Raw genomic sequence first — 12,115 nt, forward strand, 5'->3', positions numbered from 1 at the left:
GCCAACCGCAACCCAGCCCCGCGCGTCGAGCCCGGGCAGCCGTGGGCGGCGCCCTCTGCGTCTGCCTCTGCTGGGGCTCCGCTCCGCTTGCTGCCGCGATTGCGGCTCCAGCAGCTGGAAAGCCCCTTCCTGACCAGGGAGATATCTTCGGCCGAGGGTGGGGACGTTTGTGAGGCTCTTTTCAGAACACATTGGGGAAGTGCAGAGCTGGATGTCTCTGTAACAGAAAGAGATGTGACTCCAAGATGTTGAACCCCAGTACGAAAACTGAACACTGTCTTGTGAATGACCTAGCTGTTAAAAATCAGAGGGAGAAGCTCTTCAGTGGAGGAGGACAGAAACACCCATCTTGAACACTCTTATCTTCTGCATCCTGGAAGTAGCTGGAGATTCTAGAATGGTGGGAAAGGCATGGTATAGGAACAAGTCACTCAGAGGATGTCGCTGGCTCCCCCTCTCCACCCTTCCCAGACACGTTTACCACTTGGCACCTTTTGTGGCTCCTTTCAAATCCCTTCTCAAATACTGTGGCTCTGATTTATATAAGTGATGTGTCCAAAGGCGTGTCCATGACAAAATGTTTTCCCTCTGAGATATAAAGAGAGACTTTTAGACTTTGATCATTCATTCATGTATTAGGCGATAAACTTTCGTGTTCTTACAGCCAGCCGAACACCTAAGAACTAGGGATTCAGAGATTGGGAACCTGCCCCAAACAGTCTACTCTTGATAAATAATTACAAGCAATACAATAATTCTTTCTGTAGGAGACAAAATACTCTCTCTTGTAAGAACATGGGCTTGGGAGCCCTGAGGAGGGAAAAAGGGATTGCATGAGAAGGTTTGGGGAGTAGAGTTCACAGAGCCGTGGTACTTGAGCAGGGTTTAAATGGCCTTTTGTTCTTTGAGGTGTATGGTGGAAGCAAATGTATGGCCACATGCGTGCTAGGCAAGCATTCTACCACTGAGTCACACTCTAAACCAAGGAATCTAAAGGACAATCAGTAAGAAGTTGGCTTTCCTAAGCAAGAGAAAGGAATGCATTTTAGGGGGAAGGAGCATTGTACTCTGGGGACCTACAAATAGGGTTACAAGATATTTTCACCCAAATACCAGGTCAGATAGAAAGTGGAAAATAACTTAAAATTTAAAGTGTGGATATTGTTTTTAATTGCACAGGTTTTTTTTCTTTTTTAAATTTATTTCTTTTTTAAGGTTTTTTATTTTATTTTTTAGCAAGTCTTTTAACTTTATTACAAGAGAATAGAATGTAGAGGAAAGCTCCAAACCAAAATTTTAAAGTTTTTTTTTTAATTTATCTATTGCTGCACAGGAGGTTTTATTGTGGCATCCCAGGCTTCCCTAATTGCTTGTGGATCTGTCTTATGTAAGAGTATACAATGAAGAGCCAGGACGTCCAAAGCAGAGGTTAGAAAGGAAAGTCAGGACCAGCTGGGGGAGGCTGTGTGTGTCATAATGAGCTCTTGGACATAGTTCTGTAGACAATAGAGAGCCTTTTAAGTAGAGAAGTGTCATGATCAGGTTTGTGTTGCATAAAGATAACTGTTGGCAGCATGGAAGGATGGGTTAGCCATGAGGAGAGACCACCAGAGGGGGGCAGCCCACTCAAGTGATAATTGTAGTCAAACTTAAATGGGATTCATATATGATTCATGGCATTAATGGGATTTAGTTCATGTATATATCTGGGAAATACAATGTGGAGGCAGAGATTGCAAACCCTAGAACTGAATCATTGGCTGAGTCTAGACCTGAATTAGTGTGGTCCAAAAAGGCCCAGAGACAGGGTACACAGAGGTGAAACCTACCTAGCTCCACGGCTTCCTAAGTGGTGAAAATACTGCACCTCCCTAGGCCTCAGTTTCTTAAATGTAAAATGGTTTAGTTCCTATCGCCTGGGGATGTGGTACTTACTTTCTGAGATAATCCTTTAAAAGTGCTTACAAATTGGGCATCATAGTATCATAGTTCAGGCCTGTCACCCCAACTACTTGGGAAAATTGTTTCAGCACATGTGTTTGAGGCCAGCCTGAGCAATAAAGAGAGATGCCCATTTCAACAACAACAACAACAACAACAACAACAAACCATTGTGCTCATAAGCTGTTTTACACATTAAAATTTATTTTGGTTCTTTTAATTGCTATAATCTCATTTTTAATTGTGTCTAGTAAAAAGGTATTTTAAAAATCAGAGACAATATCTTAATTATCTATGATTTCATCATCATGGCCAATAAGCAGTCAATAAAATGTGTTGAATATTAATGCCTTAATATTAATAAGCACTTTATTCTTGTTGAAAATTGGCATTACCGTTTAAGGTTAGCGTTTTGTGGGCATTCTCACAAGAACCCTATAAGGTAGATAGGACTGTCCTCATTTTACAGAAGAAGGTCTGGAGGCTTAGAATGTTCAGTGAATGTCTTAAGGCCTACCAAGGCCAGAATTCCAGTGCACATCTGCCTGCATCCAAACTGGATGCTCTTTCCAATTTTTCATTCTGCTTCCCACTGGACTTATGATTTTATGTGAACTTGTGAAGAAGTTTTACATATAATAAAAATAAGTGTGACAACTAATTATTGTTGTGTGTGTGTGTGTGTATCTTTTTTTTCTGATCCAGCTAGTGTAATTAACAAGTCAATTATTCTTTCATAATTTCCTATTTTCAAGTTCTCCTTATCTTCCTCATATTTAAGAGACCAACAAAGTTGCATGTGAAGAATGCCTGTGAGTTAAAATCCAGAAAACCAGGGTGACCCAAGTTCAGGAGACAGTCAACCAGGATTGTGGTTCTCACACCAGTACTCTGTGACTTTGCTCCACCTTGTGGCAGCTATTTTTTCTCTCTCTCTCTCTCTCTGATATTTTCAGTTGTAGATGGACACAGTACCTTTACTGTACTTGTTTTTATGTGGAGCTGAGGATTGAACCCAGTGCCTCACACATGCTAGGCAAGTGCTATACTACGGAGCTACCACTGCAGCCTGTAGCAGCTATTCTCTTCACTATAAAAAGGACTGATTTCGATTTGCCCCCCATCAAGCCTACCTCTGCCACCTATACTCTCATTCTTTAGGTGCATGTGTGAAAAATGTACCAGGTTCCCTGCAGTCACAAAATAGATCATGTGCCTTACATCACCTGGGCCCAGTGGTAACTATTTAATTCTTTCTTTTCTTTTCTTTTTTTTCCTGGCACTGGGGATTGAACTCAAGGATAATCTGCCACTGAGCTACATCCCCAGCCCTTTTTATTTTTGAGACAGGTTCTTGCCAAATAGCCAAGCTGGCCTGAAACTTGCAATTCTCTTGTCTCAGCCTCCCAAGTAGCTAGGATCACAAGAGTGTGTCACTGTTTCCTGGCTATATTTAAATCATTTTTTAAAAAATTAAACATAAAGAGCAGGGCATGGTGGCACATGCCTGTAATCCCTGTGGCTCAGGAGGCTAAGGCAGGAGGATTGCGAGTTCAAAGCCAGCTTCAGCAAAAGCGAGGCACTAAGCAATTCAGTGAGACTCTATCTCTAAATAAAATACAAAAACGGGCTGGGGATGTGGCTTAGTGGTCGAGTGCCCCTGAGTTCAATCCCCAGTAACCTCTCTGCCGCGCCAAAAATAATATAAACACAAATATATCAAGCCATATTCACACAGGCTTTAGCTGTGTTTTGGCTTCTAATAGTTTTATGTCTGAAGTGGACAATCTGATACTTCCCTTAGTTTAAAGGATACATTCTCCTCTACATGAGGGAATAAAAAGTAGTGAAGCCCTGCCAAATCCTATGTTTATTTCTTGGATTCAGCTAGAGCATCAGAAAACATACTGCTCCACCTACCCATTGCATGTGGTCTGGACTCTGCAATCACTTGATTCCCAACTACTTACAGTAATGCTGTCTGTGGATTGCATTTTAGTATCAAATCCTGGGACAATGTTTTATAGAGTGTGATCTTATCATTGATCACCTACATCAAAATCACTTTGGGAATACGTTTAAAATTCAGAAACCTGGAACATATTTTACACTTAAAATGACACTTCTCAACTTTAATGCGCATCCAAATCACTTGGGGATCTTGTTAAAATACATTTTGGATTCCTTCAGAGTGAGGCCTCAGATTTTGCATTTCTAATAAGCTCCTAGGCCATGTCAAGAGTGCTGTCATAAGAATCACATTTTGAGGAGCAAAGAAATCATAAGGTTCAAATTTGAGGAGGGTAAGAAATCTCCAGCTAATTATTATGCATGAGAATCTTTGCTCAAGGCCAAAAGATATTAAAAGAACATCCTTATGAAAAATCTTCTACATTTATTCAGGTAACATTGAAGACATTGCCAAGAATGTTCTTCAATTTAATGTGTCTCTAAGAAACTGGACTACTTTCTCAAAGATAACAAAAACTTTGTTTTAACCTTGTCATTGATAAGATTGAGACAATTATTCTAATAGGTCTATGGTAGGGATCAAACACAAAAGTATATATAAAGTACTTAGCATCAAATCTGATACATAATAAGTGCTAAATAAATGTTGGTTGTCTTCACTGTCATTGTTATTATTTTGGTGCAGAAAGCTAAGTTCCAAATATATAGCAAAAATCATTGCAATTGTGGAAAACTTTCTAGATTTTATTTGTGTCCTGTTTACTTCCTGTTGGAACTTCCAAGGGTAGATGAGAATTTCTTTGGTCTTAATGGGAGTTGTTTTGTAGTTTATTAGTAATTTACTGCATTTCTGAACTTCCTATACACCATTTCAAATCTTGTATAGGATGATTTCTATAGTCTATTCAGTTCTAATTAACAGGCATTTTTGAGTATCTTCTAGGCTGAACCATATGATATTGCTGATATTTGATTAATTTTGACATAAAAGTGATAATTTCATATGGTTCAACCCAGTATTATGAGCCCCATACTCTGTGATTGGTGTAAACAAAATCCAAATGTGAAAACCCACTTCTGAGTATCCACCTGAAGACACTGTTGAACCCTGTCCAAATCTAGGAAAATTCCATTCACTCATAGGTTGGATCAGTCCAGCGCAGTTTTCCAGGTGATCAATCAAGAAATATTAATCTTTTTTTAAAAGATGGTTGGCCCACAATATAATAGCAGCTTGTTGAAATGGACCGTATAAATACCCATTTTTACTTTTTTGGCAGCAGAGACTAAAGACAAGCTGTCAAAAGACCTTGCCAATTTCATCCGGATGCCCATTCTCTGGCAGAGAAGAGGACAGAATGAAACAATAAAGGTGAGTTTAGCTGAATCCCTGGATGAATCTGTGCAGGAAAGGCTAATGAGAGACAAAAGGAGAGAAAGAACAGAAAAGAAAGAGGAAAGGAAATGGAACATCTCAGGAAGAGAAAAGGCAAAAGAGAATAATTAATAAATATTCCAAAATGTTCAGTGGTATAATTTAGCTCCCCCCCACAAAAACAAAAACAAAAAACACTTGTCTGTGATTTTCAAGAGAACTTTTTAAAACAAAAAATAAATCAGGACTTTAAATTCTTTCATTTTCATTGAATAAAAGCCACTTTATAATATTTTTAGCCATCTGCTCAAAGTCACCTGTTTCCATTCTGCACAAATCATTATTAAAACATAATTTGCTTTCTTTTATCTCGTATTGCTAACTTCCAAACACCCACATATAACAGCCTTCTCATCAGAGCTACTACTTTCTGCTTTTGAAATCCTACTACGATTTCACATGTGGCTGCAACACAGCATAAGCAGAATATGAATTGTCAATGAGCCCATCCTGATGAAAGTATTGAATCCCATCACTTATACAAAAATAGAAGAAAAAGATGGTATTGTTACTCAGAGATGACGGAAAGGCAAGAAATGTCAGCTGCAATTCAATTGTCAAAATCAAAAGATGGATTAGTATGTAGCGCAAACTGTAACCAAAATATTTATTATGCCAAGGACTACATTTATCTTTAATGTTTATTTCTTAGGAAAAACCCCTCCCATTTCTTTCCATTATACTCCAGTCGCTATAATACTCAGGACATTTGAGGCTGTCGGATTTGTTACTTTTTTTCCAGAAACACAGTCTGTAGAGTTATTATTCCTCTTTTTATGCTCCTAGTTAGACAGATGCTCCTCGTGAGTGCACAAAGGAAATTTTAAAAGAATCCTGTGGTATAACTTTTTGTAAAGGAAAGAACATTTTCGAAAAACAATTATCACTTGCTCTACCTTTTTGATTTAAGTTCAAATTTTTATAAACCAGGTCTTCCTTTAAAGCAGCAGCTCTCAAGTCAGTTAAAATGACTGCTGCCTTCTTTTTTTTCAACTGTTTTAAAATTCGCTTTATGAGCAGTTTTAAGTTTACAAAAAAATATTGGGCAAGGACTTCCCATAGAATTCCCCACTTCATTCATTTCCCGTTATTAACACTCTATATTTTGAGTGGTAAGCTTGCTTACTGAAGTCCATAGTGTATGGTTAAGGTTGACTCTGCATTGTACATCCCATGTTTTTTAAATTTTGTTTTGTTTTGATATTAGGAATTGAACCCAGGGATGCTTTACCACGGAGCCACATCCCCAAACCCTTTTCTATTTGAGAAAGGGTCTCACTAAATTACTTAGGGTCTTGCTCAGTTGCTAAGGCTGGCCTCAAACTTGTGATCCTCCTGCCTCAGCATTCCAAGTTTCTGGAATTATAGGCATACATTCCATGAGTTTTAACAAATGTATAAATGATATGCATCCACTGAGACAATATCATACGGAATAGTTTCACTGCCCTAACAGATACTGGAGTTGCATATTCTACATTTTTACTGTTGGGGTTAAAATTTTTAAAAAGTTTGCAGATCCCTATCTATAAGGACAAGTCAGAAGCAGAGCAGCAGACACAACTTGCCTTTGCCTTTGGCCCTATCTTACATCCTTTCCAAATTCCAAGGTCCTAGGAGTGATTCTTATTATTTTGAGTAAAGCACATGTGACAGACTCGAGGACCCTTCATGATTGACATCTCCGGGCACAAACCCTGCCTGTATTTGTTTTAGCCACACTCCACTCTTGCAGCTCCTCATATGCACCTCTCCCCTTCCTCACACTATCACACAGGGGCTGTTACCCTGCTTTAAACCTTTAGGGAGGCAAAACTTTGCCTTATCCTTGGAGGTTCATTCTCTGGGGTGTGAATTAATTTGACAATGCAGTTTGTGGTGAGGCTTGGGCAGGTGCTAGTAGTCTTTCCATCTTCTCTATGGCATTGACACCTGCCCATCACTATCCCCACTGAGAGAGGATTCTTGGTAGCCCCATTTTACAGAAGTTACTGGTTTTAGTCTGGTAAGGGAAGCTCCAAGAGGACTTCTTTCTGTATCCATTGAATCTCAAATGATTCTGCGTGAAAAAATCTTCTTGCCATCTTCTGAATGGGTCCTCACAGGACATCCATGCCCGTCCACGCGAGTGTGTACGCGTTCCATATCCTTATCATCTTTCTGCCTGTCTTCCCACCTTTAAAACTCAGCTATGGCATCATCCCAGGAAAACTGTCCTCAGCACCCTCCCGTGGGACACAGTAAGTGCCCTTCCTAAGCATCCCCACAGCATCTTATGTCATTTGGCCAGAGCATCGCTATACAGTGTCCTCATTATCTGTTTGGTCCATTTTCTGGCCTGGAAGTTGACGCAGCATGCTTGAGTGCTAGAACACAGAAATGCTAAATGACTGTCTATTGAAAAACGCAAATGAATAGTGACATCATTTTGGCAAGCTATGTAGTTTGAAAATTGGATTCCTTGTCTTATAAGAGGTCTTCTTAATTATTTTCTTCTGATTTTTTTTTTTCAAAAAATGTAAAACATAAGCTGGGTATGGTGGCGTACTCCTGTAATCCTAGCGGCTCTAGAAGCTGAGGCAGGAGAATCGTGAGTTCAAAGCCAGCCTCAGCAAAAGTGAGGCACTAAGCAACTCAGTGAGACCATGTCTCTAAATAAAATACAAAATAGAGCTGGGGATATGGCTTAGTGGTTGAGTGCTCCTGAGTTCAATCCCCAGCACCACCAAAAAAAAAAAAAATTGCAAAACATACATAAAACTTAACCATTTTTAAGCATATAGTTCACTAGCTGCATTAACATTGCTGGTGTGCCATCATCACCATCCATCTCCATGATTCTTATCTTATAAAACCAAAACTCTGTACCCATTAAGCAATATGAAATAATATAGTGTTTTGGTTTGCATTTTACTAATGATTAGTGATGTTGATTAACATTTCATGTGTTTATTGGTTATTGGTATACCTATTTTGGAGAAAGATCTGTTTAAGTCTTTTAGCCATCATTGAAACAGGGTGTTTGTTTTGTTGATGATGAGTTTTAGAAGTTGTTTATATATTCTGCATATTGATCCCTTATCAGATATGTGATATGCAGAAAATTTCCCCCATTCCGTGTGTGTTACCCTTTCACTGTGCTGATAGTGTCTTTTGATTCATAAATTTAAAAATTTGCATAAAGTTCTATTTGTCTGTGTTCTTTTGTTGCCTGCTGCAAAAGACTTGAACAGATACGTTTTTAGCTATTGCTTCTTTGAATATTCTTTCTATCTCTTTATCTGTGTCTTTCCTCCTGGAACTCACAATGCATATTTTGGTCTGCTCAATGATATTCCACAGGTCTCTTAGGCTGTGTTCACATTTTTTTTCAATCATATATTTTTTTTTTCTGTTCCTCAGACTCAATAATTTTCATTGTACCAACAAGTTCACTGATTCTTTTATCTGCTCAAATTTGAATTTGAATCTCTTTAGTGGATTTTTCATTTCAGTTATTGTACTTTTAACTCTAGAATTTCTTTTTAGTTTTCTAAAGTATTTTAATCTTTATTGATGCTTCTGATTTGTTCAGACGTTGTTTTCTTGACTTTCTGTGCATCTTCTTTAGATCTTTGAACATCTTCAAGACAATTGTTTTGAAGTCTTTGTCTTGTAGATTTGCCATCATGTCTTTTCAGGAAAAATTTCTGACCATTTTTTTTTTCTATTCAGATGAGCCACACTTTCTTGCTTTTTGTTTTTTTTTTTAATCTTGTGATTTTTTTGTTTTTGTTATTGAAAACTGGATATTTGAATCAATAATGTGACAAGTCCAGACTAATGTACAAACTTTAGTTCTTCTTAGTTCTCTGAGCCTGAACTTCTTCCTGGGCATGTATAATCACTTTTTAATTTTCCCCATATAAGTAGTTGTTTTTGAATGTGCCAGTATTTAATGTCTAGCTCCAAAAAGGAGAGAAAAGAAAAATTAGGAGGGATGGGGTAAAGATGGGGGTAAGAATACAGGATACTTAAATTCCCTAGAAGTTATCTCAGCTGGAGGGAACAGGCTTGCAGCAACATGGTGGGTACCACAATGGCTGCCTTTGTGATCAGAAGCAGCAACCAGTAAGCAGAGCAGAGATCCCCAATATTTAGAGGAGAGGGTCTTTTTTGCTCACTTTGGCTCCCACAAGCTGTATATGAGCTGCTTCAGGAACATGTACACAGATGACTGGCAAAGGGCTGAGTTCGGGGTTGGGGAGCTACACTGAGAAAAAGAGGTGAAATCGACCACATTAACTGCAGTTAATTGTCCAGCCTTCTCCTGGTGGCTGCAAGCATTTGATGTACTCCAGAGCTCCATGTTAGTTACATCACACAGTCTTCTTTCCACAGTTTTATTGAGGGAAAATTGACTGTACATTTCCATGTTAGATACATACATATTTACTTATAGGTTATAAATATTTTATATACATGTGCAGATAGTCCTGATTTTTGATTGTTTGACTTGTGAGTTTTTTGGTTTTTTTTTTTTTTTTGGTGCTGGGGATTGAACCCAGGGCCTTGTGCATGCGAGGCAAACACTCTACCAATTGAGCTATATTCCCAGCCTTTACTTATGATTTTTTGACTTTATAATGGTACCAAAACATACCAATACATTTTATTTTTCACTTTCCATATGGTATTCAAAAATTATGTGAGATATTTAAAACTTCATTATAAAATAAGCTTTGTGTATTCTGAAGCATGTGTAAAGTAAGCTAGGCTGAGTTATGATGTTCAGTAGTAGATTAGGCGTAGTAAACACTTTTTTCCCCCTTGATACTGGGGATTTAACCTAGGCATTCTACCACTGAACCACATCCCAGCTATTATTATTATTATTATTATTATTATTATTATTATTAATTTATTTTTTTTGAGACACGGTCTCACTAAATTGCCCAGTCTGGTCTTGAGTTGGTAATCCTCCTGCCTTAAGTCTCCTGAGTAGCTGGGATCACAGGTATGTACCATTACATCTGGCTTAGGCATATTTTTAACTTAAAATATTTTCATATTATGATGGATTTATTTGGATGTAACCCTATTGTAAATCAAAGAACATCTTTATGTTGATATTTCATATATGATATGTTATAAAATAATTACTACAGTCAAAATTAGATTAACATATCCACCACCTCACATAAGTGCATTTTTTCTTCTCATGAGAACAATTAAGATTTACTCTTAGCAATTTTAAGTATACAATAAAATATTATTAATTACAATCACCTTTCTAGGGATATTTCAGTATGTTAGGTATATTACATCACTCTCCACACCTCTAGCAAGTACCCTCCTATTCTCTGTTTTTATTAGTTTGACTGAGATTCCACATATAAGTGAGATCATTTGGTACATGTATGATTTATTTCACTTGGCATAATGTCCTCCAGGTTCATCTATGTTGTCTCAAATGGCAGGATTTCCTTTTTAATGGCTGAATCATATTCCTCTGTCTGCATAGACACAAATTTTTGAAAAACCCCATTAATCCATCAACTGACCTTTAGGTTGTGGCCATGCTTAGGCTATTGTAAATAATTCTACAATGTACATGGGAAGGCAGCTATTTCTTCTACATGGGGGTTTCATTTCCTTCAGATATGTACCCGGTTGTGGGGATGCTGAATCATATGGCAGTTTTATTTTTAATTTTTTGAGGCATCTCCATGTTGTTTTCCATGGTGGTTGTACCAATCTACATTCCCACCCACCGAGCACCAGGGTGCCCCTGGTATGATTTTAGAGCTGGAGGGATGAAGGGAAGGAGAGAGACAGAGAAAGAGAGGGACCGAGGGAAAGGATATATTTGAACTGGCATTGTGAATTTCAGAGCTCTGTTCAGAATTTGAACGGTGCCTTACTAGTTATCTCGTGTCTCTTGCTCAGAGCCTTCCTAACAGGTATGTGTGATATCTCACTGTGGTTTTGGTTGGCATTTCCCTGATGATTAATGATGTTCAGTATCTTTTCACATACCCAATGGCCATTCGTATGAGTCTCTACTGCCATCTGTGCAGCACAAAACGGTTCTCGGAATGCAGGTAGTGGTTGGATTAAAAAAAATAAAAAAATTATAAGAAATAAGGGCAAAGACTCAATTATGAGTGGAAGTGGGACTTGGGTGATCCAGCTCGGATGGAGTCTGGTTCTAACAATGATTGAGACCCTGTGTGTTTATTTTATAGGTTTTAAACATCAAAGGGATTCACTGAGAAAAGGCTTCTTCCGAAATAAACAGGACAAAGTTTGTGAGCAAAACAGCCTAGTTGGGGCTTATCAGTTTGCACCCATCTCTTCTACCTCAGGGCAGCTGGGGATTTGAATTCAAGGCTTCTGAACTAGTACATTCCAAGACAAGCAAGGAATTCTCCCTATCAACAGGAGTCATTTGCAAATGGGTGTTCCCCTTGGTGCCCCAGCACTGAGCACTGAAGGATTCCTAGGAGAGGCTTCTCATTCTCTGGGGTTACACAGTTAAAAGCAATGATTCATTTGCAGCTCCTGATGTATGTCTTTGGAAAAATGGCCCATTTAGTAATTGAGTTATTTGTTTGTTTGTTTGTTTTTTATTGTTGTTGTTGTTTTTGTTTTTTACCTATTAGGTTGTATCAGTTTCTAATATATTTTGAGTATGACCTCCTGATTGGATGTATGGTTTGCAAGTATTTCTCCTGTTCTGTGCCTTTTCATTTTGTTGGTTGTTTCCTTTGCCACGTGAGATTGTTT

Source organism: Marmota marmota, unplaced genomic scaffold (genome assembly GCF_001458135.2).
Source record: "Marmota marmota marmota unplaced genomic scaffold, marMar, whole genome shotgun sequence".
In the NCBI taxonomy this organism is placed as follows: Eukaryota; Metazoa; Chordata; class Mammalia; order Rodentia; family Sciuridae; genus Marmota; species Marmota marmota.